The sequence below is a fragment of the Erythrolamprus reginae genome, chromosome 2, assembly GCF_031021105.1.
Source record: "Erythrolamprus reginae isolate rEryReg1 chromosome 2, rEryReg1.hap1, whole genome shotgun sequence".
Lineage (NCBI taxonomy): Eukaryota > Metazoa > Chordata > Lepidosauria > Squamata > Dipsadidae > Erythrolamprus > Erythrolamprus reginae.
The window spans coordinates 132,378,057-132,401,898 of NC_091951.1; positions in this window are offsets into that span (position 1 = coordinate 132,378,057).

A 23,842-nucleotide genomic window follows, 5' to 3' on the forward strand; every position below is an offset into this window, starting at 1 on the left:
ACACCCAGGGGAAGGTAAAAGAATGAAGAAGAAGAAGTAGAGAGGAAAGGTTAAAGGAGTGGAAAAGGGGGAGAGAAAGAGAGATGAAATACAGAAAGCAATGGAGGGAAATAAATGGAGTAAGAAAATACGGATAGGAGATAGAGTTAGAGAGAGAGGAGTGTAAGGAACAGATTGATGAAATAGGCATGGAAAATAAGATGAAATATTGTTCAAGAAAGTATTGAATCAAAATGTATGTATATGTATGATATGATATTGGGGAATATGTGTCTTGATATATAAATGGAACTGTGGAGAAAAATAAAATAAACTTTTGCAAAAAGAGAGAGAGAGAGAGAAAGAAACTGTACATTTCTATAATCTGTAATATGTTTGTGAGATTCTGTTATATATGAATTACAAACTATTCCTTGAACTACAAGCTACTCTGTGACATTTGCTAAAATGACCAAGAACCATGGCTGGATGATAGATAGCCACAAGGTTGAACAGGTCTCAATGTTTCAAATAGACCTTCATTTTGCTAGCACTAGGAAAGCCTTTGGGGATTCCATAACTGGAAATATCCAGAGCAGGTCATCTGACATCTTTACATTTCTGCAGAGAAAAGTGGCTACTATATATCTGTAGCACTCATATTATTCAAAGCCAAGTCAATAACATAACTACTTTATTGTGCCCAAATGGACGCTTCTCCAATTTTGCATCATTAGAACTTGTGCAAGAAAGAATGTGGGATAGAGAAAGGAATAATATTAAATAAAATATTATTAGGAATAGATGAGAAATCAATTTAAAAAACACTGTACCAATACCTGTTAAACTATAAAATGGAAGAGGAACAAGTTAAAGAGACAATGGTTAAATGGGCTCAAAATTTTGGCTATAATATTAATTTAGACAAGTGGCAACAACTCTGGATAAGAAACAAAAAACTGAACTAGCCACAACATACAAAGAGAGCCGGGGTGCAGTAGTGCAGGCCACTGAAGCTGACTGTAGATCTGAAGGTCTGCGGTTCAAATCTCATCACCGGCTCAAGGTTGACTCAGCCTTCCATCCTTCCGAGGTGGGTAAAATGAGGACCCGAATTGTGGGGGCAATATGCTGGCTCTGTTAAAAAGTGCTATTACTAACTTGTTGTAAGCCGCCCTGAGCCTAAGGAGAAGGACGGCATAAAAATTGAATGAATGAATGAATGAATGAATGAATGAATGAATGAATGAATGAATGAAATGTTCTATAGGTGGCATAGAACACCAACACAATTAGTTAAAATAGACAAGAAATGTTCACCCAAATGCTAGAAATATAAGAAATAGAATGGTTCCTACTGTCATGTGTGGTGCTTTATAACAAAACAAAGATATACTGGAACAGAGTTCAAACTGTTTAGAGGAAATACTGGAAAAGAAAATTGAAAAACAAACAAAAAAACCTGGAATTTTTCTTATTGGGAATAACCAATACAAAAAATGTCAAATTTGCCTAATTCTGCATATAATAACTGTAGCGAGATTAACTTTTGCACAACAATGGAAAAGTGAAAACATACTGTGAATTAATAGAAAAGATCATGATCTGTTCAGAAATGGATAAATTAACAATGGAAATAAAAGATAAAGATGAGTCAGAATATTAGAAAAGTTGGAACAAGTTTTATTTTTGGTTAGAAAACAGAAAACAAAAATCAAATACAATCAATTAAATAGTCAATCAAATTAAATAATGGTGATAGAAAAGAAAATATAGGAATAAGAGGGATACCCACATAAGACCTATGTATAATATAATGCATATTGTAATATATTATTATTATTATTATTATTATTATTATTATTATTATTATTATTATGTATATAATAATAGAAATAATAAATGATGGTAATATAGAAATGTCACAATAGAAAATAATAAACAGGACAGTCACACAATGTCCAATGTTTTTAAACGTTTTTCTATGTATGTTTATATGGGAATAAAGTATTAAAAAAAAACTTGTGCAATTCAAATTTTTAATATCACCCCTTCAAGTCCCAAAATATGTCTCCTATGCCAATCTGAGACTAGAGACAGGCCTCACAAGTTTGGAGGTGAGAGTATGGATGATCATACTCAATTATTGGCTCAACCTATCCCTTTTCCCTTTTTGCTTTAGTCAACCCTGATTGATGATTTTCTGTCCACATGGAAACAGACAATGACAACTAAAATCTCGTCCTTGGACTTCTCTCCAGGTTTTCTATTCAGCATGCAATATAATCAGGGCAAAGCACTAATTAATTAGCATGTAGCAGACACAAACCACCAATTAAATCTAGCCAGGTCCGTAACCTTTATTGCCTGTGAATCCAACAGGTACTCTGTTTCCCCATGACATATTCAACTAAGCTTGAAGTGCCTAAACACTGGAAAGCTTTCATCCTGGCACAATGTAATGTCCTTCTTTAACAAAAGAGGCAATGTTGTTGCGACTCTGGGCTCAGAAACAATATGTCATGTACTTCTTCAGTGTCTCTATTATAGAGACATACGTATGTACTAGCCTTACAATTACTAACCATAATTGCATAAATACCAAGGGATCACAAGACAATTCTACATCTCCCTGCTGCTCCCAGATACCATCCCCACCCAACATATAATGTTGTCAGCTTCTATGCAACAGTGTTTGAAATCTGCCAGATGATGACCTGTTCCAAAAACTAGTCCTAATGAGCATCTAATTTGTCTCTGCAAGTGCTCTGCCATTTGATAGCTATAGTCTGCCACATATTAATCTTTATAGTTCATGTTTGAAATGAGGTGTTGTTGGTGCTTGCTGAATTTGGTTGTTTTCTTTCAGATATTTTATTACCACAAACTAGGTAACATCTCAATGGTAATAAGGGAGTAAGGTTTGCTCTCAGTTTACATTCTAGCACAGGGAGTCAACTTGCATCATCACAACTTTGTCATGTCATATATTGGGACTTTTCCTTCTTTGCTAAACTCGGTGGGAGTGGAGACAGCACATGACACATTTGTAAGTTTGACACCCCTGTTCTAGGGGTTTGCCTTTTCAGTGATGGTGGGAGTGATCTTGGTGGGGGGGGGGTTTGGTTAGCCTATTTAATGTAGATTATTTGGAAGTTCTTTGTTTGGGATATTGTTTGCTTCTTGATTGAGGGTTGGATGTTAATCTTGGTCTTAATCTAATGCTTACATGGGTGTTGATTGCAGATGGAAAGGTACATTGGTCTTTTCGTTCCTTTTTTGGTTATCTATTTTGTATAAACTGTAGATGTCATTGATGATTAATTTGTCAGAATTCCAGGAAATCTCTAATGTTTTTGGACTTGGCTTGTTCTAAGATGATCACAGTTCTCCAGTTGAAACTATGGCGAACTATGCCCATTTGTTGTAAAATTAAAGAGTTTTAATTATGTCTTCTGACTGGTAGTTTGGGTTCATGGATGAACTCTGCTAGTCTCCTGCCTGTTTATCCTAAATAGTGGCTTTTGCAATGTTTATACTGTATGTTGTAGATGACTCCTATTTTATCTTCTGGGGCTGCCAGGTCTTTTGATTTACTCAGGGTGTTTAGGATAGCTTTGGTCAGTTTGTGTTCTAGACTAATGGCGGGTGATTATAATAGTCTGTTGGTAGTTTCTGCGATGTTTGATGTATAATTGTATTATTCTTTTTACGTCTGGGATTGAGCAGCCGATAAGGTCCCACAGAGTTGGCCTTCTCCGGGTCCCATCGACTAAACAATGTCATCTGGCGGGCCCCAGGGGAAGAGCCTTCTCTGTGGTGGCCCTGGCCCTCTGGAATCAGCTCCCCCCGGAGATTAGAACTGCTCCCACCCTCCTTGTCTTCCGTAAGCTACTTAAGACCCACCTATACCGCCAGGCATGGGGGATTTGAGACACCTTTCCCCCAGGCTTATTATAATTTATGTTTTGGTATGTATGTGCTGTTTGGTTTTAATTATGATAGGGTTTTTAGTTTTTTAATATTAGATTTGTGCCTGTATAATACTGTTTTTATCGTTGTTGTGAGCCGCCCCGAGTCTTCGGAGAGGGGCGGCATACAAATCTAATAAATTATTATTATTATTATTATTAATTATTATTGAGTGTTACAGGCAGTTTTTGATAAAGTTGAACTTTTTGATGAAATTTCATGGATACCTATTTTGTTGGAAGAAATAGAAAAGTACAAATATACAACCCTAAAGTTCAGGGTTGCTACAGTATACTTGTTCTTGCCTAAATAGAGTTCTTATAAATCTTCTCTTGTATGTATAAGAACTCTATTTATGTATAAGATATTAGATGGTTTTTTTGCTGAATTTGAAAATTAAGGGAGACTAGGATAGATCTATTTCGGCCTTATTTTGGCCTCATCAGCTAGCCATACCCTCATTGGGACTTGAACCTGCAACCTTTGCCTTGTAAGGCAGAGAATTAACCTCTAGGCTACAGTATCCAATCCCTTCAGCTCTGCACCAGGGAAATATATATATATATATGCTCGAACAGAAAGCAGAAGACACCAGCCAGAAGATAATGATTGGGACCTCATTGAAATGTCACCAGGGCTCTATCAAACTTACACAGGAGAAGTCCCGAATATGCCAAAACCTACCTACCTGCATGCCTATCAACATATTTACATACATATGTGTGTGTGTGTGTGTACTTTTAAATGTTTAATTATTTTAAATTCTTTTGAATTTTATGCTATTTAATTGTCTATACTACATCTTCCTTATGCTGATTTATGACTGTAACAAAGATTTGATTTGGCTCCATAAGAAATAATAATATTCTACTATATTGATTTTAAAAATCTATATTATGACAAAACCTTGAAAGCTTGAAAGCATTTTCCTCTCTCCCTCTAATACCACATAGTTTAGAGGGAGTCAGTTAAGTGTATTTCTAATATTCTATTCCTTTGCTGTGCTTAAGTCATGTTTTGCTAACCATCTCATTCTTTCTTAGGTTGTTTGTAGGTTCCCTACCTTCCAAACTGAAATTCTTGTGGCGCCGTTTACATTTCCAGAGTGATTTGTTTAAAGTCTTACCTAGAAAAAATAAACTAAATGTAAAAAGAAAAGGATTAATGTGCAATTTAGAACTGCTGATGTAATATGTAAATTCTTGCTACTTTTTTTCTACTAAAATAATTGGGAGGAAAAAGATTTCTCTCATGTACTTTATCTACATTCCTAAATAATCTTAAAGTAACGTTATCTTATAGAGTGATCCATGAAAGCTTTAAAAAAAACCATATACAATACTGTACTCTTATTTTAATTGAACCTAGACATGAGGATATTTCTGCAGCTCCTAAAATAATTCTATAAGATGATTCATTCCTTTTCTTTGCTAGTTAAACTATCAACAATTTCAAATATAAATATTGTACAAAAAGAAACCATACTAAATATGTTTTTTCATACTGTTGCACTTCTATGGAACAGGTGATTTTTCTATTGAAGGATATAAGATAATGACAGTATATCTACACTTTTGGTTTTGCAGTCTTCAAAATTCAGGAAATGAGCTTCTTGGAACTAAAATAAAGTACCATGACTTCTCCACATTTTAAAATGGAATGTTTCTCAGATGCATTTTTCCAGCCTTAAATGTTTCTCCTCCCCCCCCCTTCTTTTCCTTAACCATTTCTGTATTTCATGTAGTATGGTGCTAATTCAATGTGAGGAACAACATTACAATTTATTTTGTGACCTCCACTGAGATGGAAATAGTCACTGTCTGTTTCAGCTGAATTTATTTATAAAATATTCAATTTTCCATTCCAGCAGCTATGTATTCAAAGCAACGTGATATCTAAAATGGATAATAATAAAATCACACATTAAAAGAATAGCAGGAGACACGGGTTTCTTTCAGCCTCAGAGAATAAGCGTCACTCTGCCTGCAGCGCACCACCACAAAATTACTCATGCTGTGATAGAATAGAATGAATTGTGTGTTTGTGTGATTTGATTTGATTTAGTCCACAAACCCCACCTTTTACTCTTCATTCATTTCAAAGTTATCTTCAAAGACAGCCCTATACAAAGTACATGGCAGAATTAGGATGGCAGTTTACCAGAATGTAAACTACTGTTGCCAGGCTAATCATTTTAGGAATGTTGAAGCCAAATTACTTGGTCCTTCCCTTACAAAAATGAATTCACTTTAGGAAGAATACAGGTGCATTCAGAAAGTGTCATTTACAACGTTGCTAGGAATGATCATCTCATTGATCTTTAATCTGAAACATGCCACCACTCAGCTATAGATGTCATGAGGCAAAATGCTGCAAGTGCACTATCCTTTTTGTTTTTTTGTACTTTCACCTCCGTACTAGTGCTTCCTGCAGACACCCATACTGCTAATCTTACAGAGGAAAAAAGAAGCCTAAACCCTGCACATTCAAAGTAGAAAGTAGCAATTGATTAAAGTTGCATTATCATCTTTAATGCAACTTTAAAATGCATTAAAACACCCCTAAAAAGTAGCAGTCATTTGCAGGATATACTTATATATTATTATTATTATTATTATTATTATTATTATTATTATTATTAATAATAATAATAATAATAATAATAATAATAATAATAATAATAATGGGATAGCAGAATTGAGGACAAGCAGCTAGAGAAATTAGTGAAATACGAAGATATAAAAATCGAGCTGCAACGTCTCTGGCATAAGCCAGTGAAAGTGGTCCAAGTGGTACGTGGCACGCTGGGCGCAGTGCCAAAGGATCTCAGCGGACATTTGAAAACAATCGCAATTGACAAAAAATCCATCTGTCAATTGCAAAAGGCCACTTTACTGGGATCGGCAAACATAATTCGCCGCTACATAACGCAGTCCGAGGTGCTTGGGAAGTGCCCGACTGGTGATGAAATACGAAATCTAGCATAGTGATCTCATTTGCTGTGTTGTATTGACATAATAATAATAATAATAATAATAATAATAATAATAATAATAATAATAATAATAATAATAATAATAACCAACAACAGAGTTGGAAGGGATCTTGGAGGTCTTCTAACCCCCTGCTTGGGCAGAAGACCCTACATTACTTCAGACAAATAGTTATCCAACATCTTTTTAAAAACTTCCAGTGTTGGAGCATTGTTCCACTGATCAATTGTTCTAACTGTCAGGAATTTTCCACCCATTGCTTCTTGCTCTACCCTCAGGTACCTTGAGAATAGCTTGACTCTCTCTTCTTTGTGGCAACCCCTGAAATATTGGAACACTGCTATCATGTCTCCCCTGATCCTTCTTTTCATTAAACTAGACATGCTCAGTTCCTGCAACTGTTCTTCATATGTTTTAGCCTCCAGTCCCGTAATCACCTTTGTTAGTCTTCTCTGCATTCTTTCTAGAATCTCAACATCCTTTTTACATTGTGGTAACCAAAACTGAACGCATTATTCCAAGTGTGGACTTACCAAGGCATTATATAGTGATATTCATGTGATCTTAATTCTATCCCTCTGTTAATTCAGCCTAGAACTGTGCTGGCTTTTTTGGCAGCTGGGGCACACTGCTGGATCATATTTAATAACCTTTGTGTTCTGTTTGGGTCTATATGACCCGAAACAAAGTTTGAGACTCTAGATTTTTTTCCCTGCAGATCTGAAACTTGTGATTAAATTACTTTGCTTCATTTGAGGGGTTTTTACTATAAGTATTTTTGTTTTTTTTGTTTTTACTTTTTGCTGTGTGCTGATTATTTCACTTATACCGTTCGGGTCAATATGACCCGAACAGTTTTACAGGTCTGAAACGTGATTAATTGACTTTTACAGGTCTGAAACTTGTGATTAATTGACTTTTCCTCATTTGAGGGTTCTTACTATGAATGTTTTTGGTGGGGTTTGTTTGGTTTACTTTTTGCTGTGCGCTGATTGTTACACCTGTACTGTTCAGATCAGTATTTACCTGAACAAATTTATAGATCACTAACTATTTCTGCCTGCAAAATTTATTTGTTTTCCTGTGTACTTCATCTCATTATTCAAAAGGGTGCATATTGTAAAGTCATTCTGGATTACTGTGCCATGATGTAAGCTAATATGTGCCATTGTGATAAAGGAGAGTGAAAGATTGTTTAGGAGGGTGTGTGTTCTCACTGCTGTGATATACTGATTGCATGGATGATCATCGAGTACAGATTTTAACAGGGTCTGTTTCAGGGCCCCATCACACACATACAGATGCACACTGCGATTGTGATGCAAGGGGAACATGAAGAAGAACATGGTACCCAGACAACTAGTCGGATGCAAGAAATGCATTCTAAAAACAAGGATGTACAGTGTTCCCTCGATTTTCGCGGGTTCGAACTTCGCGAATAGCCTATACCACGGTTTTTCAAAAAATATTAATTAAAAAATACTTCACGGTTTTTTTCCTATACCACGGTTTTTCCCACCCAATGACGTCATACGTCATCGCCAAACTAATAATTTTTGCAAATAAATAACAAAAAAAATTATTATTGTTAATAAATAATTATGTTTATAAATATCAGGATCACTAAAAGTGTCTTATTCAATGGTGAGTACCAGTAATAATGGTGAGTAAATGGTTGTTAAGGGAATGGGAAATGATAATTTAGGGGTTTAAAGTGTTAAGGGATGGCTTGTGATACTGTCCATAGCCAAAAATGGTGTATTTACTTCCGCATCTCTACTTCACGGAAATTCAACTTTCGCGGGCGGTCTCAGAACGCATCCCCCGTGGAAATCGAGGGAACACTGTAATTTGGAACTTGCAGCCTAGTCATGCTGGTAGATTGGCCACTGAAAATATCATAAAAGCTACTTCTGGTCCTACTAGGTATGCTATATCAAGAATATCTGATATAGGATAGGTCGGGTCATATTGACCTGAAAAAGTACATGGTACCTAGACAACTAGTCAGATGCAAGAAATCCATTCTAAAAACAAGGATTTAATTTGGAACTTGTAGCCTAGTCTATGTATGAAGTGAACATAATAGCAAACAGTCCATGTTACCTTTTTATAAAAACAAAAAAAGAAGAACAGGTTTAATTTCATTTTTTATTTGTTTATGATCAACAATGTTCACATACAGTTTAATAAAGAAGTAGGTATTCAAATTTACAGTAGCTAAAATCAACATTTTAATATGTTGGGTCATATAGACCCAAAACAGTACAAGTATATAGTAAAAGCGAACAAAACACGAAGGTTAAATGGTTGTTCATTAGGACTCCAAAATCCATCTCACAGTTACCACTGTTAAGCAAGGTACCACATATACTGTATGTGTGCATTTTGTTTTCCTTGGCTAAATGTAGAATCTTACATTTTTCAGTATTGAATTTCATTTTGTTTGACAGCGCCTAATGTTCAAGTCTGTCAAGATCCTTCTGTATCTTGAGCCTATCTTCTGCCAGTTTGGTGTCATCTGCAAAGCGAGGAAGATGGAGGCATACTCCATATGTGGAGTATTTCCCAGTGCTTAAGCCAAATTAATGATTTTTGTACCTAACTTTCTTAATTATTGTTAGCCTATTGCCTTTTTCAAAGTATTACATTCTCTTTCTCTCTATATGTAGCAGAATTAAAATTGGATGAATGATCCTAACCTTCCCCCCATATAGTAGGTGTCTAAGATATGTGCATTGGAATATATGGAGACCTGTATATGGCTGTGTTTGTGTGTGTTTGTGTGTGTGTGTGTGTGTGTGTGTAGTTCATTTTAGAATAGAATAGAATAGAATAGTTAATTGGGGAAGTGTTTTGGTGCATATGCTTTCAATGTACATAAAAGAAAAGATATGTTAATCAAGAATCCTAAGGTACAACACTTAATGACAGGCTGGGTACAAATCAGCAAACAAATCATATTAGGAACCAGTCAATATAAATTGTAAGGATAAAAGCAACAAAGTTACAATCACATAGTCATTTGTGGGAGGAGATGGGTGAGGGGAACGATGAGAAGATTAATAATAGTGCAGACTTGCTAAATAATTTAACAGTATTGAAGGAGTCATTCATTTGTTCATTCATTCATTCATTCATTCATTCATTCATTCATTCATTCATTCATTCATTTGACTTGTATGCTGCTCAATCCCGAAGGACTCAGGGCAGTTTACAATAAAATATAAAAAATACAGTTAACAATAAAAAGAAGTCTCATATAAATAAATCTCATTTAGCAGAGTATAATAACATACCTCAATTCCATGAAGAATTAACTGTAGAAGCATAGTTCCCTCTAAGCTGAGCAGTGAGCAATCGCTCACTTAAAAATCATCATCAACTCAGAGTTTTTCAAACCTGCCCAGAAGCTGAGAGGGAAAGAGTGAGAGGGAAGGAGAGAGAGAGGAAGAGAGAGAAACAGATAGAAAAAAGAGAGGAAGGAAAAGAGAAAGAAAAAGAATGGGAGTAAGGAAGAGAGAAAGAAAATCAAAATCTAGTTTGAAACTAGCTCAACTATTTAAGTAGCATTTTGATATTGATAGAGTTGCCCTATTATGAGCTCACTGTTATAGACACACAGTACAGTATTTTATTTTTAAATTATCTGAGGCAAAACAGGGTGGGTATTTTGTTTGTTTGTTTGTTTGTTTGTTTGTTTATTTATTATTTCTGTGCTGCCCAGTCCCGAAGAGACTGCCGCTCAGACACTATACTTTTCCGCCCCCCCAAAAAAAAAAAATTAGAGGGAACACTGTGTAGGAGTCCCACAACTTCTCCTTCCTTTTTTCATGCCATGCATGAAAGGAAAGGAAATGGCAGGTAACAATTATGTAATATCCTACATTCATCCATACATTTCTGCTGGCAGTTGACACATCCAAGCAGAAACCTAAGCAAATCTATGGTACTTTGCAGATTGGATTAAATGTCTATTAATTATGTTTTTAGTTAATTATGTTTTTCGGGTAGAGTTTTGAAGAATCAGGGAAAATTGCTTGAAGGAAAATTGGAGGAGGCCTGGAATGAAGGAAATTCAACAGTTTCCATGGTGGAAGGTGGTATGGACAGAAATAGCTATAGTAGATGTATTATTTATTGAAGAACAAAAATGGCTGTTTTTGAAATGAGCTAAGCAGTTTTTATCTGAATCAGGAGAGCTCATTGAAGAAGAGACTGAAAAAAATACTCTTGAAACTAGTGCTGAAAATTATGAACTGGTTTAGAATAGATTTCACCAGAAGTAAACGGCTTTGGGGAGCCAGGAGACTGAGGTGGACAAAACCAATTTTATTAGCCAAGGGTAATTTGAAAGAGAAAGAGTATACAATCTGTTTCAATTGTCTTTTATCAGGACTAAATAGACATAGTTAGCATCTTCAGAAACAGAATACCACACATTTATTTATATTTCTAATTAGGTATACAGGTGCCAAACTCAGCATGGATTTTGGAAAGCATACAATTAAAACCCAACACCTAACAATAAACAAACAAAAATAAAAATAAAAATAGAAGTGTAACAAGAGGGAAAGCCAAAGGTACAAATGTTTCTTTGACAATATATAGATTTTTTTTAAAAAGAAAATCATCTAAAGGCTCAAAGTAGGGGAACAATCTAGTATGGGGAAGAAGCTATTTCAGAGGGTAGATACCATGGCGTAGAAAAGAAGTTTCTGAGATCCTAGGTAACATTGCTAAATGAGAGAAGAAGATCAGTATCTACAGTACTTGTTAGAATATGTTAGTTGAAGAACAACAATGCATTATAATATGCAATTAAAACAAAAATAGGCTGTGGTCTAACTACTCCCTAGTCAAAAGAAGCATTGTGTTGCATTTTCTTTTAAATAGAAATGTACAGCAGTAAATTGTTGCTAAAATACATCAGGAAAAGTAATGAATTTGACAGAGGGAGGCGGTCAGAGGGAATCAAAAAATGTTGTTGTTGCAATGAGTCTTTTATCAAAACCAGAAAACTCAGATAACTTTGCATAAAGTCCTCCAATTACACAGATTAATAATTCTGCAAAATCAGAGAATTGACATCTAGATATTCTGATGGCACTAAAATAACGCCGGCTGACTCACCGGCCCCACGGCGATGTTGCTGAAGGGCCGGGCAGACTCGGACCCTTCAGATGGCGGCCGCCATCTTGTTTTCGGCCGAAATCTCGCGAGACGAGATTTCGGCCGGGAATGCCCTGCCCACGTGGCTGGGCATGACGTCAGGTCTGGGCGGGGCCTGCTGGCCCTATTTAAGGGGCAGCAGGCCGGGAAACAGCCTTTTCGCCCGGACCTGGTTGCCTGAGCAGACACCCACCCGCCCTTCCCTATTTTGCAGTGTGCCTAGGGGTCGCCTTCGGGGGCCGAATGGGAATTTTTTGCAGCTTCGCCCATTAGGCCAGGCTGTTTTTTCGCCCATTCCACACTGGGGAGATGGATGTGCGGTTAGGGGGTGTTTGCATTTAATTAGGTTAATTGGCTTACCTCTGGTCATTGGGTAGGCAGGTTAGGGGCGGAAATCTGGGTGGTTTCAGCAACTGCGCGTTCTCCCTTGGGCATCTTTGGGGATGATTGACAGGTTCTCTCCAAGACCATGGTGGGTGCTACCTGCGCACTTGGGGGGAACCTGTCTTTGGGTCCCGCTATTGAAGTCCCAGGGTAGGGGTGAGCCGGCGGGACCCCCCTCATGCGAGTGTATGGCAGGGTCTCAGGTGAGGGAGAGGTCCCTCACCTGGACCAGCATCGATTACGCCCATAGTTGCCCAGGAATGTTGACCTTTTACGTCATTTCCGCCCCGGAAGTATTTGTTTGACCCCGCAGGTCCATTTGGTTCCGGGTCATAGTTAAGTATGTTGATTATGCAAATTTATGCTAATTCATGCTAATTTAATTAATAAATTATGCAAATTTATTATAATAAAAATGACCCAAGTTTAAATCCAGCTCTTGTGTCCGAGTCGTTACTCCGTCTCTTCTGCAATAGATGTTCCTCATTCTGCCTCTTTCGTCTACTTCTTTTGCAGAGAGAACTCTATTTTGCTTGCTGCCAAGGCACAATTGGAATTGGAAATTCTGTTTCTTTTCTTTAAAAAAATGATATGCCTACTCCTACATTGGTAACAACAACAACAACAACAACAACACTATTACTGCCAGGCAAAAGGGCTCACATTCTGTATTCACTGGCCTCACCCAATTCATTATATCCACATCATTCAGTTTTGCTGCATCTTGAATGAAGAAGATAATCCAGAAGGGAGCTTCTTCTCCATGTATTGTTACTTGTGTGGTTTAGAATCTTTATGATTTAGAAAGTTGACCTAGCTTGCATAGTGTGTGAAATGTGACAGGACTTCCTGATGGAAATATGTAAGAAAATATAGTCCCCTGGAGAAGTGGGGGGCTAGAAATCCAAATAAATAAATAACAAGCAAGCAAACAAGCAAGCAAGCTGAACACTGGATTGACATCTTCATTGAGGTGTTCACCAAAACCCCAATTTATGTATAATTCCAGGCCTATAAACCCTAATTTAAATCTTAGTTTTTAAGATTTAAGGACAAAATTTATTACATATTAAATAGTTAATCTGCACTAAAAAATTAAAGTCAAAGATTAAGATATTTTTAATATTTAAACTATCAACATAGTACTTCTCAACATAGTTACTTATGAAAGATGCTGTCTTAAGATCCCTTTAAAAGGGGTACATAAAAGGTATAAATAAATAAATAAAACTTGAGCCAAGTAAAGTAGTTTTTCTGACTATAATTCAAAAGGGTTTAGCATTTCTTCAGGTTTTTTCCCTCTCTTTTTAAAATGTATCTATCTATCTATCTATCTATCTATCTATCTATCTATCTATCTATCTATTTATAATAATACAATAATACAATGAAGGTTATAGAGGCTATAGTAGAGAAGAAATACGAGATATAGGAGAGACTATCCAGCATACTCTACAAACTTTGTATTTCCCAATAGGTTAGCATCAATAACAATCCAAAGTCAGCTATATTTTCAGCATTTCTGAGAATAGCTAAGGTTAGTTATATTTGTTATGTCTGGTGAATATGTATTTTCCCTGAAATAATTACATAAAATATTTCCTCTGTTGAGAAAAAATAACTGTAATTTTGGTGGTATAATAAATCTGTGAAACCTAGCCTTCCCATGGTTTGAAAAGGAACCCATGTAAGGTAATGTGGAGGAAAGCTAGAGATATTTTGTATTCACTGGAATTAATGAGCTGTAATTTTAAATTCCTTTGTTGTTGTTGTTTGTTGTTGTTAAAGGAGGGACAATTAAAAAGTGGTTAGAGCAGAGAGAGTGAAAGTTTCTTCTTTGGTATAAGAAGTTTTTATTTTATTTTCTTCAACTGTTTTATTACACACACACACCCCAAACAGATAAGTGGACACAGACTTCTCAACAAGAAGACTAGGCTATCAAGCAAGAAATGAACAGATGAACTTGTCATTCCAAATTTTGGAAAGATTGACTCTAGTGATAAGATCTTCTAATAAGCTGATCTTGATTACCCTGTAAGAAGTCAATAAGGAATTATGTTAGAGATGAAAGACTAAATTGTGTCAGACATGTTCTTCTGAGGGTACTTTATAGATCTCATAAAGGTAATAATAAAATGGATTGGCTATTCACTCTACATCACCTTCTGGAAAATAACCAAAGTACATCAATGTGAGATGTTACATATGAACTACAAGTAAAAGGTAACAAGTCAAAAATAGGCCTCACTAATACATTTCTTTTTCTCTAACTGTAAACATACATTGCTCAAAAAAATAAAGGGAACACTTAAACAACGCAATATAACTCTAAGTAAATCAAACTTCTGTGAAATCAAACTGTCCACTTAGGAAGCAACACTGATTGACAATCAATTTCACATGCTGTTGTGCACATTTCAACTTTGTACAGAACAAAGTATTCAATGAGAATATTTCATTCATTTGGATCTAGCATGTGTTATTTAAGTGTCCCCTTTATTTTTTTGAGCAGTATAGTTTAAGAGCATAAGTAGATTATAAAAATATATTTATTTTGAATAATTTTGTATGATAACCCCCAGCAAACTTATTTTGGCTAACTTCATAAAGAATTCTTTATGACTTGAAATGATAAAGAGCTTACTTATTTCCATTTTCAAGTAAAACAGTGGAAAATAAAATAATTTGTTGTCCAGCAGAAAAGACTCATACAAACTATAGAGACAGTTGCCAGTTGCAATTATTTTTCTTAATGCTTGCCCTAATAAATAATTCCAAACATGCCATAATTTTAAGATTAACATTTAAGATTAACAGCATCTAACATTTACGCTGGCACAAAATTTATTTTATTGATTTTGGGGGGGAAAATATTGCTGCCTACTCGCTGAGGGCTAATTAAAGTGACTTACAAATAAATTTAGCCATAGATCTCAGTGAAACTTAATCTCATAATTAGTTTGATAGTAGTTCATGAAATACTTTGCTCAGTATATCTACCTGATGATATGGTATATTGTCAGAGGACTGAGTGACTATCAACAGTTTTTCTTTTATCCTCAAGAGTCAAGTGGGATAGACCCACCTGTAAGTACTGATTTGCATCGCCGGCCGATTAAATGGCTGGCGGAAGGTTGCGCTGGAGCCAGATGAACATGGCTTGGCAGTTCCGCCTCTTCCGGAATGGTGGTCTCATGAGAAAATGCGAGACTGACATCCCTGACCTTGCGCATCATCGCACAATTGCTTCTGGTTCTGGGGGGTGTGGCCTAGGTGAGCCCTACTTAAAGGGCTCCGCCACATGGCTTCTTCCTTTCACCCCCAGGCAATTTGCAGGTGAACACACGGAGTGTTTGCCCATCGTCGTGGGAGTAGGGCAGGCCTCCGGCAGGCTGTGCAACCATTTGGAGGGGAAAAGGAAGTGGCTCAGGACAACAAGGGACTTCTTTTTGGGCAGCCCCCACCTTTTTTGGCTGTGACCTCATTGTTGGCATTGGGGCCATGGTCGGAGGGCAGGCCAGATTGTTAGGTGGGCCCCCTTAGACCCAGTAAACCAGGAACAGTCCCATGTTCTAGCAACACCCCCGCAGACCACCAACTCCCCCCAACTAAGGCTGTCCTGCCTTAAACTTCTGTTTCGAACCCTCCCCCTGCACCCCACTCCCCAGGGTTAAGGACTGTTTTCCTCTTTTGGGGCCTTTGGGAATTAGGCCTCTAAGGCCAGTACATTCCAAGGGATTGAGGCCCTCTCTTTAGGTTTGGGCCTAGAGGCCCACGGGGTTTGAGTCCATTAGGCCTATTGGGATCTAATAGGGCCTGTTGAATCCCAGAATTTAGGCCCTTTCTCTGAGTTTGGGCCTAGCGGGCCCGGGCCATTATTGCCCCGAGGTAATTTATTATTTCTGTACTGGGCAGGGTTACCTAAATATGGCACCCAGGAAGCAGAAGGCTGCACCAGTGGCCCCTGAATGCAGTGCTTGCCCTAGGAGAACAATTCGGCATTCTGCCAGGGCCAGGCATACCGAGAGCTCGGCCCAGGAACAGGCCTCTGGGAGTGAATGTAGGTCTATGGGGTCTTGTAGGCATGACCTAACGCTTCCTGCTCACTCTCAATCTAGGATACTCAATTGCCTAGATGGCATGGATGCATGCTGGTTGTTGGTTTATGGGCAGAGGCTGGAGAGTCGTCCTTCTGTCTCCTTGGCATCGCTGGGGAGCCCTCCAAGTGAGCCAGCAGCTCAACCTGGGCCTAGCACCGCAGCCGCTGCTGGTTCAGCTGAGAGTTCAGTTATCATGTCAGCGGGAACCTCCGGAAGCCAGCAGCCTCCAGCAGGTGAGCAGATTGCATCACATGCCATGGCTCAAGATACTCAAGTACCATCTAGTCAACCAACCCAGTTAGTGAACACTGCTGCGAGTTTGGGTACACCCACACAAGGTGCAGGGTCAATAGCTATTTGCACACAGGTATGGGCAGCTATTGCCCCCTCTGCCCCAGTAAATCCGGATCTTGCACCCATGGGTGCGGCTGCCACCTCAATTTCAGGTGTGACGACTGGGAGCCAGGTAGCAGCAACTAGTGTTGTGGACCCATTGGCAGTGTTAAGGCCTGGGGGCAATTCCCTGGGGTCTGCCTTCCACTCCCCTAGAGTTTCACTTGCATCCCATTATTAGGAAGAGAATATGGAAAGGGAAGTATGTGGATATATTCTCTCTATTAAATAGAGAGGTTACTAAGAAGGAAAAGGACAAGGAGGCATGAGTGGAGCGGGCTAAGAAATTTAAGGTAGATAGATGCTTTAGCTCATGGCTTTATGCCTTCTTGATCTACGCATCAGTGGTGATTGAGAAAGAGCCCGCAAGGGCCTCTTCCATGTTCAAATACATTGACATTATAGCAAGGCTCATTTTGAGTATGAAGGTAATTCTTGATTACAATATGATGAGACTTTTTGCATGAGGATCACATTTGAGAGGACTCTCCCATGGGATATCATAATCCCATGGACTTGTGGTTCCACACCACACAGCTCACACAGGCAGGTGGTGAGCAGTGAACTTGGACAGTGGACACTACATGAAGGCGAAGCCTGCTACCTCTTCTTCCTCCCACAGTGATGCGGGACAGGGGGTTCGGTTCCCCCCGCCCTGCCACAAATTCAGTGCAAAGGGGATGTGCTTTCGCCTGTCATGTAAGTTTAGGCACACCTGTGCACATTTTGGGGGTATGCATGCCACACACTCTCGAGTCAAGGGATCAAGGACTGGTAGGGACAACTCAGCTCAAGGGAAGCAACAAACCTCACGTCAGGGAAAGGGCTCCATTCCAGTTAAACTGGATCATTTGGCAGCCTTACTTCAAGGCTATCGCCCCAGGGAATGTGCTTCAGTGCTTCTCCAGGGTTTTACTGATACTCTACCAGGGACCTCGGAAGGCCTTCACTTCCAACAACCTTAAATCTTTTATTGGATGGGAAGAGATTTTTAGAAAGAAGCTGGAGAAGGAGGTGGTGGAAGGCCATGTGTTGAGCCCCTTTACAGAGCCACCCATCCCCACCCTTAGGGTTTCTCCCTTGGGTGTTGTTCCTAAGAAGGCCAGTGGTGAATTTTGTTTGATTCACCACATGTCCTTCCCAAGGGGAGAGTCAGTGAATGACTTTATCCCTGATGAGGTTTGTTCAGTCTGGTATGCTTCTTTCAACGCTGCCGTGTCTATGGTGTGGTTGTGCAGCTCAGGGGCCTTAATGGGCAAATGTAATATTAAGTCATCATTCCACCTGTTACCTATTCACCCCGATGATTTTGAGCTCCTTGGTTTTCAGTTTGAGGGTGACTTTTACGTAAACCATAGGTTGCCTATGGGTTGTTCGTGTTGTATGCTCTCTTTGAGAGTTTTAGCGCGTTCCTCAAATGGGTGCTTAGGCAGAGGATCGAGTCTAACTCTGTAATTCATTATCTAGAGTATTTCCTGTTGGCGGGGCCGGCATTCAGGGGCAAATGCGCAACACTGATGACAGCCTTCGAGACCCTGTGCTCTTACTTGGGGGTTCCTTTGGCCTTGGAGAAGACCGAGGGCTTCGCCACCAGGATTACCTTTCTAGGTATTGAACTTGATTCAGTTGAGCAGTCGTGCAGACTGCCCAGAGACAAACTAGATGAGCTCCGAGATAGGATACGAGGTGTTTTAGGTCACCGTAAGATCATGTTCTGACAATTGCAGGAGCTGAAAGGTTTGTTGAATTTTGCATGTAGAGTTGTTTCCCAACATGGTGCCTTTTTATGCCAGCTACATGCATCACACCATTCGGTGAGCTTGTGCACTGCTGCTAAGAGGGATGTCCGCACCTGGCAGAATTCTCTTGACCACTTTAAAGGAGTGTCGGTTTGGTGCCAGGAGCTCCTGCTAGAAGCTGAACTACAACTGTGTTCCGATGCCACTGCCACGCACGGTGCTGTGCTTCTTGGCCTCCTGATTGGGTGGCTGCGGGCATTACAAGAGACCTTATGTTTCTTGAGTTTTTCCCCCTAGTGGTAGCTATGGAATTATGGGGGGATGAATTCCGAAACAAAACAATATACTTTTGGTGCAATAACCTGGCCGTTGTTCATGTAGTTAACTCTCTGTCATCTAGAAGCGAGCGCATCATGCGCTCGGTCCATCATTTTGTGAGTTTGTCTCTGGATCTTAGCACCTTATGGTGTGGCGTGGCTGATGCTTTATTGCCCAATGGCATGGCTGATGCTTTATCCCATGAACAGTTGGCCAGGTTACAAGCGCTGGCACCATGGGCGTGGGAGTCGCCAGTGACGTTTCCCCATCAGTTGTGAAACCTGGGGGGGCTTGAGATCCTTGGAGGATCGAGGCGACCAGGGCCAGGGGCATGTCCTTAGCCCCCAGTACCAGGACAGCTTACCATAGATCAGGTAAGGAGTTTTGGGATTTTCATCAGGAGCGGGGTTTTAGACAGGTGTGGCCCATACCAATCGATCACCTGATGGAGTATTCCATGCTGCTCAGGCAGCACGATCTCTCGGCTAGGACTAGTAAGTTAGCAGGCCTGGCGTTCATCAGTAAGTTGGGTGGCTTCCCTGATACTTCATCCAATTTCAGAATGCTAGATGGTTGGGTTAGAGAACAGGTAGATGGTTCAGCGGACACTAGGTGGGCACCTAAGAAGTTAATTGTCACTTATTATTATTATTATTATTATTATTATTATTATTATTATTATTATTATTATGCTTTTAAAATGTTAAAAATCAAACATGTTAAACTGTCATTAGAATTAACCCTGCTGCTCTATTCAAACCAACTATGCACTGTTTATGAGTCTGTGTGACTCGCACCGAAAATTCTTTATTTTAAGTGCTTATATTTGGTCAATTTGAAAACTTATTTCCCTTGGAAACTAGGTTGAACATTTCTGCACACAATGAAATTAAAATTGAAATAGAAAAATAATTCTTATTGGTTTATTTTGCTCATAAAATCCCACACACCCTTTTTTGTGAATTTTTTTTCAATCTATAGATAGGTTTGCCTGCAAACAACGTACAATTTTACTAAATTTGGTGTGGAATTACTAGTTTGAACATTTCTAAACATAATGATAGGAAAATTGAACTGAAAAAATGATGCTTATTTGTTTATTTTACTCATAAAAAGGCCGTCTCCCATGTTATTTTCAAGCATGTCACTTTATAAATTTTTCTAGGCCCCTAATTTCAAATATTTTCAATAACTTTGGCATTGAATTACCAGTTTGAACATTTCTGAACATAATGAAATGAAATTGAACTGAAAACATTGATGCTTATTTGTTTATTTTGCACATAAAAGTCTCCCCCGCTGTGTTCAATTATTTCAATGTATATAAAAATCATGCTGTTAATTTCAAAATTACATACTTGTTTTTAGTAAAATGGATTTCTTTCATAAAATTAGTTGTCTGGCTATCATGTGCTTGCTTTTCAAAAGGATATTCCCAATATTTCTAGCCAAATCTATATAAAAAGTAAAATTAATGGCACACAGCAAGGCCGAAGGGGGTGGCCTTTTTGTGACCAAAATAAACAAATAAGCATCATTTGTTTTCAGTTCATTTATATTTTTCTTATGATCAGGAATGTTCAATTTAGTATATCAAAACTTTTTGGGGGAAATTCCTTAGAGATTTGTAGCCTAAAAAAATATAAACTGATATGAAATGCTCAAAAAATGGGGGGGGGCAGCCTTTTTGATCAAAATAAAAATATAGGCATCAATTTTTTCAGTTCAAATTTCATATCAGTATGTTCAGAAATGTTCAATCTAGTTTCCCAGTGAAAAATGTTTTCAAAAAGACCAAATATAAGTACCTAAAAAATTTTTTTTGGTCCAGGTCGTATACGACCAGAAACAGACTCAACGTGAGGTTTTTTGCCCAGAAAAAAGTAAGGCCACACACACACCACCTCCCAAAAATATTTTAATGATGATCAGCAATGTTAAATTGAGTAAATGAATTCCTAAGATATTAAAAATATTTCGGATTTGGAACCTAAAAAAAATTTAATGTGAAAATGGTTGCAAACAGCCGGGAGGGAAGACCTTATTTTTGATTTTAAAAAACCAATAAGCATAATTTTTTTTAGTTCATTTATATTTTTCTTATGATCAGGAATGTTCAAACTAGTAATCCCACACCAAATTTAGTAAAATTGTACACATTTTGCAGGCTAAACTATCTATAAATTGAAAAAAATTCACAAAAAAAGGGGGCGGACGGGCTTTTATGAACAAAATAAACCAATAAGCATTATTTTTTTATTTCAATTTTCATTTCATTGTGTGCAGAAATGTTCAACTTCCCTAGTTTCCAAGGGAATGTTCAATTTCCCTAGTTTCCAAGGGAAATAAGTTTTCAAATTGACCAAATATAAGCATTTAAAATAAAGAATTTTCGGTGCGAGTCACACAGACTCATAAACAGTACAAGTGTGACTTTTTTTGCCCAGCAAAAACTAAGCCCCCTACCCCCCAAAAAAAATTTCTCATAGAGAGAACGCCTGAAATGATGAAAAGTCATGAAATTTCAAGTTTCAGAAATGCAGGGAAAAGTTTTTACAGGGTCTCAAACGTCGATTTCGTGTTGCACAGACTCGAACAGAACAACAGGGTTAAATTAGTTTCCATCTACCATGTGAGTTTTGGTATACATATTTTCTATATGCATTCGTTGCACTAGTTTAAATTTCTGTGGATTAATCCTTTTTATTTTCTATAGAATTTGACTGAATCATGTACTATTCATATATATCCTATGAATTTATTCATGTGCAACACAAGGATTTGGATCTGTTCCTTTAAAAATTAAATGTCAGCACTTCAAGCAGAGCTTGGCAGTAAATCTTTGTATAGAAACTCAATCCACAGTCTGAAGCTAACAGCAAAGAGCAGAGGACATGAGTCAAATAGGTAAGCTGTTTCTATTGCCAATACAAAAAGTCTTAGTAATGATTACTTATTGCAGAATCTGGAAAGTCAATATATAAAAGCTCTTGGATAGAATTCTTAAATCTTTCTCTCCCAAACTTACTGGGAATGAATATCTTGCTTCTAGTTTTACAATCTCTGATGTGGTGGTCACTTGCATAGAGTTCAAAAATGGACCTGTTAATCTCAGCAGGCCTTTTGGTTTCCAGGTTCGCAGGACTCAAAATTGATGTCTGACCCAAATATCTTTCCAAGGATAGAAACAGTAAGAAAATCAGTCCTGAGGTACTGCTTAATTGCTTTATTTATTTGTCCAATTTTGTCCTTTATATGATGATCTGAAATGGGACAACTAGATGCGGTTGTTTAAAAATGCTTACATTTGTGCTCTGAAACCCAAAATTTGTATTACTGATATGACTATAAATTCTATTTAAAGAAGACCAGGAGAAGGCCTTCTCCTTTTGAAGAAGTAGCCAGATGATATTTCTCATCTGAGCCTATTCACAAGCACAATAAAAATAACTGCATAGTAGAATTGCAATTGGTAAATGGACTGATTTTAATTTATGATGGAATTCCTTTCCTTGCTATCATACAGCTTCCTGCAAAAAAATTAGGACAAATGCTAGAGGATACCAAACATCTGCTGTGCTCCTTTATCATGGCTATCCAGGTTGTGACAATCAGGATAAGGTAGTCCTAATTTGGAGGTCTGTAAATTTAGGGAAACACTTGTCACTAACCCTAATCCTAACATTTGTTTTATTTTAATTTATTTCATCAGGCATGTATTAGATAACAAATATAAAAACATAACCATGAATACATGAAATGGATAAGAATAAAAGGAAATGCCCCCTACAGACCTCTTAGGAATGGGGTGGGATCAGTGAAAGGCTATCAAAATTTTTACTGGCATGGCTTATGCATTTTCTTTCAACATCTTTCTGTGCAAATTGGGTGCTCTGGGGTAAAACTCAATTTTTGCTACCCCACTACGTTCCCCTTGTCTGGCCAGCAGCCCACCCCTGGGTGGGATCAACAATAGACAGACTAAGATTAAAGTTTGGGGGGGTTGGGGAAGAAACCACAGAGTCAGGTAGTGTATTCCAAGCATTGACAACTCTGCTACTGAAATGGTATTTTCTGCAATCAATTATGTTTAGTATGGAATATATGGTTTTTCCCAGTAGGAATCCATATTTTACTGCATTGTAAATTTTATATCATTATACTCAGCTCTGGAATGAAAAATAAAATGTTGTAGTATATGATTTAATTGATACCTCATCTAAGGAAATGCAAATACGTGATGATTTTAAAATAACAAAGAACAATTTATGATTCTAAAGATGCAAACTTTTAACATTTATATATTCACAAATGTACTCAGATAGTTACAGAGCAGGAACCATTAATAAAATTCTAATAATTAAAAAAAATATGTGTCTTATTTATATTCTGTTTCTGCAGAATATGTAATTCTTGTAGCTTATTTACTTAATCATTTCTATGCATATAGTAGTTCTATTTCAGCAGTTAAATGCTAAACTAAAAATACTGAACTAAAATAAAATATGCAAGTACAGGTAAAATAAAGTAGAAAAAAATTGATTGAGTCTCAAATTTTAAGTAACTTAAGACATTTTTCCCCCTCTTATAATGTTTTTACCCAACTTTTTTGTTGATCCTAAATTTTGTTACTTTCCTAAATGATGTTCAATTCCTAAATTTAATAGAACCAAAGTAAATCAAGTACAATATTATTTGGTTCAATTTGGAAGCTTTAGTTTAGTTGTAACAGGGATACTCATTTAATTAACCAAAGTCAAAGGTGGTAACGAACTCCAGCAGCCCCAAC